Source organism: Montipora foliosa, chromosome 1 (assembly GCF_036669935.1).
Source record: "Montipora foliosa isolate CH-2021 chromosome 1, ASM3666993v2, whole genome shotgun sequence".
NCBI classification, from domain to species: domain Eukaryota; kingdom Metazoa; phylum Cnidaria; class Anthozoa; order Scleractinia; family Acroporidae; genus Montipora; species Montipora foliosa.
In genome coordinates, this window is record NC_090869.1 from 50,096,660 (window position 1) to 50,104,927 (window position 8,268).

Sequence of the window (8,268 nt, forward strand, 5' to 3'; positions counted from 1 at the left end):
TTGTTTTTGCTTCCAATGACAATTCCGTTTCCGTTGAGCTACCTGACCCGACTCAGTTCGATCTGTAAACCGGTAATTCGAGGTCTTCTCACGTTTTCTGGTCTTTTCTCGGAATGGCTGAGGCTGCTCCAGATGATGAGGTCATTATGGACTGTGTGGCTTTTTTTTTTTATGAAGAAGGCAAGGGGGCCGAACAGTATCGGAAGAAGAATAACTTTCGATGCGCTGTTGCGAAAGGCGAAAAACGCCTTGTGAAGTTACGAGAGAGGATTTGGTAAATTTGTTTCATTTGTTATGCAGCGTGTACGATAGCTTGACGACCCTAGACAGATTAATCTCAGAAGTCTCAGAATGGTCCCACATTTAATTAGAAAACTCGTACTACCCGAGCGCGTGGGAGGTTCTTTTTGTTTTCGGGCACACAAGGTAAAATATATGGGAGTTTATAGCTGTTGGGGCGACTTCCTGTATAAAACTCAATATCAAGCTGAAAATGGTTTATAATGTCCATAATGGTTTTGAGTGCGCTGACTTTGACGACGGTGGCCAGTAAAGGTCGTAAAGGGGGATTAACGGAAAATAAATTGGTCCTTTCACAATTCACGGGAAATAAAATCGGCCTTTCACATTTCACAAAAAGAAGAAGATATTTTTGACACGAATTTACGTAATTTACGATTTTACAGTCCTCAAGGTCCTCAAGGTATAACGTAGTAGTGAGGAGAAAATAGAGGAAACTGCTGACGAAAGTGCGCCAATGCTTCAATGATCTAAATGCGGTATCGGTATTTCGTCGATTTTCGACACGGCATTTCGGTATTTGCCAATTGTTCTTGGGGTATTGCGGTATTGGGTACCCCCCAATGTCCCCCTCTTTGTTCCTTTGTGCATGTACACGGAAGAGGAAATGAGCGTATTTAAGTCGTTCAAGTTACACAATTGCGCACAGAAATAGCGTAGAAAACACAAACTTAATTAGATGCACTAAGAGTTCATTACCCAATTAAGTGTAAGAACTGTCAGGTTTGTCCCCATCAGCGTCAGAAAAGTGTCTTCTTTTATACCAAGTCTTCGGGTAAAATAAACAATAGACCAAATCGACTAACTCAATGTTGCCGTAACCAATTCAAATCTCAGGGTTAAGATTCTTTGTGTATTGTATTTGCATTATAACGTAGCATTCACATTTAAATGCTATGAAATTACTTAACCTGCTCGCAGGCGGTTGGATGGTCGAAAAAACCGGAATTCGTAATGAGGTCTCCATCTTGGATTCGCGCGGCTGGGTCTGGGCCGGCTTGAGGGTCGGGAGGGGGACGGCAACTGGAAGAGAAAATTTCGCGTGCCAGGACAGAGGGGTCTCCCAGATTTTTATACTTATCATCTCTAATGGAGAAAAGATACTTAGCAATGTATATGTGGTTGTGTGAAAACAGGTTAAAAGGGAAAAAAGCTCACTTCTGGTTGCCGTCCACGTCTCAAAAACGCAGCAACCGGGGTGAAATCGCCCCGGTGTGAGTCGTCCCAGCATGACTTTTTGCGGTGATAATATCATGTAAAAAAATACAGAGCTAAGATAAGGAACCGAAGTGAACTCGCGCCGGTGCAAAAGTCGCCCCAGTATCATGTTAACACCCCCTTACTTAGCTTGCCAGGTGATAATTATTGTTGCTTCCAAAATTGCTCATTAAACAAGCGTCCGTCAAAATTGTAGTCTAATTCCGCAAACCCATCACACTTGAATATCTATTGAAACCCTGTTGGTCTTGACGTCTCTACGTCTTTTCCACGTAAAATAGAAATTCAAGAACCTTTCAGCTCCAGTTCCCAATCACGTTGTCCAATTAACCGTTTGTGATTTTTTTATTAGGTGGTTGATGCTTTGTAAACAATGACGTGAAACTTTATGAAATGGTTTTGTTCTATATTGGCCTATACCGAGCATGAGTTAGCAAAGTTTACGAGAGACAATTCTGGAAGTTTGTCGATGTCTTATTTGTCATAATGATGACTCATGATAACAGGCTAGGCCATATATCAGTGATATTCATTTTATGTTTTGCTCATAACTCTTAAAGAGTTTTTTTTCTTTGTGCACGTACACGGTATAGGAAATGAGCGTATTTTTAAGTAGTTCCGTATGCATGTACAACAGCACACACAAACAGCGCAGAAAATCGTGAGAAAAATAGATCTTTTTGATTGCCTTTTCACATCGAATAAGGATTCACATGAAAAAAAAATATCGGTGATCCCACTATGGGTTTGGTAAAGTGTTGAACTTTCCATTAACATCCTTGATTATTTCTGATTCAATACTACAGGGGCACCCAACGAGAATATAGTTCAAAACCACTTAAACATAGCATTGTTAAACGTATTTTAGTATTTAAACGGTAGATATAGGCATATTTTTATCCCCTAAAAATTTTTCATCTGTTCGGATTTCCTAGCTGAAAGTCTAGTGATCCGAAATTTATAGGGATCAAAAGTTACCTTTTCGAAAACTTCAGCCAGAAAAAGTGCTCCCGAAAATTCTACGTGACCGTTTTAGGGTAAAAATCCGTCAAAATTGGGCAATTATACCATTTTTTAGATGTTCGAAAATCCTTGGACAGGCAGGCAAGCAAGAAATTTTACAACAAATCTTCGGAAAATTCTAGATCTCAAATCGTCTTCCGAACAGATATTTTCCGAAAGTTGACGTTGGGTGCCCTTGACACTAGATGTGGCTATATTGTCAAGTACTACTTCACGTAATCGGCATCCATTTTTAGTCCATTCAAGCCAAAAGCTTCATATAAACTGAGAGCAAAAATGTAAGCCGTGAGTTTCACGAGTGACAGTTTTTCATATGGAACGAGACAAAGGATAGAAATCACTGATCTGGGGCTTGAATACTGTTCGTTTGAACTAATTGAGGACGGTGCCTACTATTGTTATTGCACATACGTTCTGCGCATCTCGAGATACTCGGATTTCCTATCGGTAACGCTTAGTAATACAGGGATATTTTTGCGCGGTTTAAAACTATCCGGAGAAAGTAGATCTTAGTAAGTATTTTTGGTATCCAAAAAGAAAATTGGGGGTAACCATGCATTTTTGAGAGATAATTAAGCTTCAATTTGAGAAAGAACGCCATACATTGCTTTGTATTTTAAAGCTTTTTACAAATATTATTCATGAATTATGTTTTAAAAATGCGTGGTTACCCCCAATTTTCTTTTTGGATTTCAATAACACTTGTTAAGATCTACATTTCCGGCCTAATCACACACCGGGGCAAAAATATCTTTAATTAGTAGGCACCGTCCTTAAGAGTTTATTTTCTCTTGTGCATTGTTCTGTCTGGACATGCGGCAAAATTTGACCCGCAGTAAAGTGATCACAATAGCTAGAAAGCAATTAATTAAGATATAAAAAGAGATGCATTTAGGTGTCAGCTTTTGTATTCCGAATTCCAAGTCAAGGCATCCTTGCTCATGTGCCAGCCGTATCACAAAACTAATCTCGTGTCCAGTTTCAGGGAAATCTACTTGATGTCAATTCAAACCACGAAGGCGAAGCAATGCTGCGATATATCATTTTGGGCATTCTCGGAACTCGTTTCAGTTTAGGCGCGACCTGAATTTTCTCACGTTGTTCTGAGATGACGCTCAATTAAGGAAAAGCCGGAACAATTCAGTGGTTATTGCTTTATAAAGATTCAAAACTGCAAGAACAGTTGCGGAAAGTAGAAAATCCGGTAACATACACACACGCAGAAAAATAAAACAAAGATAAATATCGTGGAGAATATTAGGCAATTTAACGTACGGCTTGTGCTCTCAAGCCTCGGGCAAATGGTTTCAACATTTGCTTCAACATCCGTTCGATGTTGTTGAACAGCGATGTTGAAAACGGCTTTTTCGCTCAAAGTAATCAGTTCGGCTATCTTGATGAAGGAAAGGAATTTTTCGCGTTTGTCAAATTTTACAGCCTTTGCGTACTTATAAGCCTCTAAGGCCTCAGGAAATCAACACAAACTAAAAAAAAAAACTCACGTTTTCGCGTTAAATTTCTCCATTTTTTTCTTCTAAGTCCCATAGCTAGTTGGGAAATCAAGCAAACTTAATTTAGAGAATCTTTTAACATTTACACAAATTCGACAGTCGACTTTAAGAACAATAGAAGAAAAAGTAGTCACTTATCCACCGGATTGTGAAATCAAGTGTTTTATTTTTCAATAAGGAGAACATAATTCAAGCAAAAACAAAGTGCCGTGTTTTTTCCTGTTTTGTGTTGCAATTGTGTTTATTTCCGACGTCTCTTGTCACAAAACTAGTTTTAAACTTCACGACAAGCTCAAGGTACTTCCCTCAAAACGAAATTTCCAATGAAACTGAAAAGTCAGCCGAATAACTAGCGCTTAATAAGAAGGAATTTCACGATTGCAATTTTATATCTTCCTCTGATTACTTAGGTGTGGCTCAAGGGCATTATCTCGATTTCTTATTTACAAAAAGACCAGCAATGTTTCAAAGGACCATCCGCCATCCAAGACGCACGTGAATTGAATATTTTACGTACTTTAAAAATTACCTTTGATTGGTGTTTGCTTGGCAAAAACCTAAATGTTGAAAGCAGATATCAACTGATATATTTCATTCAATCTCGAATTGAGTTAGAAGGGTCTACACGAGAAAACTCGCAGAGGCTCAAGTTTCACACCGAGGTGACTTCTTGATTTCGTATACATGATGACTAGGTGAATTCGTATCGTGTTCAGCTGAAGGGACACCACATATCGATAACATACAAAAGTGATTCCAAATTGCAAATATGGCGTCTATCAGGAAAAGTACGCATGTGCTAGCCGTTCCAGCCCCCCCCCGTTCCTCGTTTACATGATACCGTTGCGAGATTTCGCGCCGGAACGAAATATTAGGGAGCTTAAGCACGCGCGTTTTTGAGACAAGGACGGCAACCGGAAGAGAAAATTTCGCTTGCCAGGACAGAGGGGTCTCCCAGATTTTTATACTTATCATCTCTAATGGAGAAAAGATACTTAGCAATGTAAATGTGGTTGTGTGAAAACAGGTTAAGAGGGAAAACAGCTCAGTTGTGGTTGCCGTCCACGTCTCAAAAACGCGCGTGCTTAAGCTCCCTTTTCGCTCCGGTGCAGCAACCGGGGTGAAATCGCCCCGGTGTGAGTCGTCCCAGCATGACTTTTTGCGGTGATAATATCATGTAAAAAAATACAGAGCTAAGAGAAGGAACCGGAGTGAACTCGCGCCGGTGCGAAAATCGCCCACGTATCATGTTAACACCCCCTTACTTAGCTTGCCAGGTGATAATTATTGTTGCTTCCAAAATTGCTCATTAAACAAGCATCCCTCAAAATTGTAGTCTAATTCCGCAAACCCATCACACTTGAATATCTATTGAGACCCTATTGGTCTTGACGTCTTTTTCACCTAAAATAGAAATTCAAGAACCTTTCAGCTCCAGTTCCCAATCACGTTGTCCAATTAACCGTTTGTGATTTTTTCATTAGGTGGTTGATGCTTTGTAAACGTGACGTGAAACTTAATGAAATGGTTTTGTTCTATATCGGCCTATACCGAGCATGAGTTAGCAAAGTTTACGTGAGACAATTCTGGAAGTTTGTCGATCTCTTATTTGTCATAATGATAACTTATGATTCCAGGCTAGGCCATATATCAGAAATATTCATGTTATGTTTTGCTCATAACTCTTAAAGAGTTTTTTCCTTTGTGCACGTACACGGTATAGGAAATGAGCGTATTTTTAAGTAGTTCAGTATGCATGTACAACCAATACAAACAGCGCAGAAAATCGTGAGAAAAATAGATCTTTTTGATTGCCTTTTCACATCGAATAAGGGTTCACATGAAAAAAAAAAAATATATATATCGGTGAACTGACCCACTATGGGTTTGGTAAAGTGTTGAACTTTCCATTAACATCCTTGATTATTTCTGATTCAATACTAGATTTGGCGTTATTGTCACGTACTACTTCACGTAATCAGCGCGTCCATTTTCAGTCCATTCAAGCCAAAAGCTTCATATAAACTGAGAGCAAAAATGTAAGCCGTGAGTTTCACGAGTGACAGTTTTTCATATGGAACGAGACAAAGGATAGAAATCATTCTGGGGCTTCAATACCGTTCGTTTGAACTAATTAAGAGTTTATTTTCTCTTGTGCATTGTTCTGTCTGGACATGCGGCGAAATTTGACCCGCAGAAAAGTGGTCACAATAGCTAGAAAGCTATTTAAAATTAAGATGTGAAAAGAGATGCGTTTAGGTGTCAGCCTTTGTATTCCGAATTCCAAAACAAGGCGTCCTTGCTCATGTGCCAGCCGTATCACAATACTAATCTCGTGTCCAGTTTCTGGGAAATCTACTCGAACCTCGCCAAAAGGTGATTTCAATTCAAACCACGAAATGATATATCATTTTGGGCATTCTCGGAACTCGTTTCAGTTTAGGCGCGACCTGAATTTTCTCACGTTGTTCTGAGATGACGCTCAATTCAGTAAAGAAAAGCCGGAACATTTCAGTGGTTATTGCTTTATAAAGTTTCAAAACTGCAAGAACAGTTGCGGAAAGTAGAAAATCCGGTAACATACACACACGCAGAAAAATAAAACAAAGATAAATATCGTGGAGAATATTAGGCAATTTAACGTACGGCTTGTGCCTCTCAAAGATCGGGCAGACGGCTTCAAGATTTGCTTCAACATCCTTTCGATTTTGTTGAACAGCGATGTTGAAAACGTTTACCCTTCCCCCCTCCCCCTTTCAACCGTGTTGAAACATGCTGAATCGATTGAATCGAGGTTAGGTAATGTGTTGGAACTGTTTGCCCACCCCAGCAGCCAACATCGTTCAACACGGTCCAACAAAATCGAACGAAGGTTGAAGCCGTTTGTGTTGGGGTCTTTAGTCTAAAATTGCGAGACAAAATGCCTAAATTGAACCACTTTATAGCGCAATAGAACTTTATATCCCATGTTCATTTTAATCCCGGAGGACTAGATAGACTTGTCTCGTGGTCTGTATTCAAAGTGTGCAGGTTGCATTTTGTTGAAAAGCTTGTGAAAAAATAACAATTTTTGAGGTACATGCCACCTTAATCAAAGAGCGAGGAGGTTTGAAGCGGTCAAATTTCTTTCAGAAGAAGGCGGGTTTTTTTTTCACGTTCGTGGGTAATGATGTCAGATGGTGAGCCGGCTCAAAGTAATCAGTTCCGATTTCTACGTGGGTGTTCTAGCTTGATGAAGGAAAGGAATTTTTCGCGTTTGTCAAATTTTACAGCCTTTGCGTACTTATAAGCCTATAAGGCCTCAGGAAATCAACACAAACTAAAAAAAGCCTCACGTTTTCGCGTTAAATTTCTCCATTTTTTCCTTCTAATTCCCATAACTAGTTGGGAAATCAAGCAAACTTAATTTAGAAAATCTTTTAACATTTACACAAATTCGACAGTCGACTTTCTAGCTTAAGTTGCCTTTGAAACATCGAACGTTTCTGTCCATACCACAACTGAAGACAAAATTGACAAATCGAGGGAGCGCAGCTGAAATACAGTCGAACCTCCGGTTGCGACCACCTCTCGTAAGCGACCACCTCTCTTAAGAGACCAGTTTTCCAAAATACCAACAGTTTCTAAGTCAAATCACTATATTTGGAACCTCTTATAAGAGACCACCTCTCTTAAGCGACCGCGACCACTTGTGGAGCTAAAAGTTTGAAATTTTCCTTTGTTTTTAACCTCCTGTAAGTGGCTAATAGAGCGAAAATTGGATAATGAGGTGTTGTAACATTATCGTATTCCTGGCAAGTGTAATTTGAAGTCCTTGCACTTGTGTGTATAATTGTCTCATATACGAATCGAACTGACCTCCACCCCCACAAATTGACCTGCCCCCGTGAACCGGGTGGCTTCATGCATGAGCATAGCATCGGGTTCAAATCCCATTGAATCCGTTTCTTGTATACTGACCTATGCCTAGACTTGCCACAAGTCGACCTCACGAGAATCCCAGGAGAAAATGTTCAGTGGGGAGCGAAGCGTGGGTTTTCGGACGCGAAGCGGATGAGCGAACGACGAAGTTCTGGAAATTTGTCGATGCCTCATGTGCCTTTGCGAATTCAAGGATCTTACCCTGATGAAACCGTGATTTGAGAGTAAGGTGGTCCATAAAGATGACCTAAGATGCCAGGCTTTTCCTTTGTGCACGTACACGGAGTAGGAAATG

At 40.0% G+C, this 8,268-nt stretch overlaps 1 long non-coding RNA gene across 1 annotated transcript; it reads left to right on the forward strand.

Moving 5' to 3' along the window:
- On the forward strand, nucleotides 1–8,268 carry LOC137978694 (uncharacterized). Its single transcript, XR_011118213.1, has 3 exons — nucleotides 1–274; nucleotides 5,537–5,644; nucleotides 8,023–8,268. It is a non-coding gene; the product is annotated as an uncharacterized lncRNA (long non-coding RNA).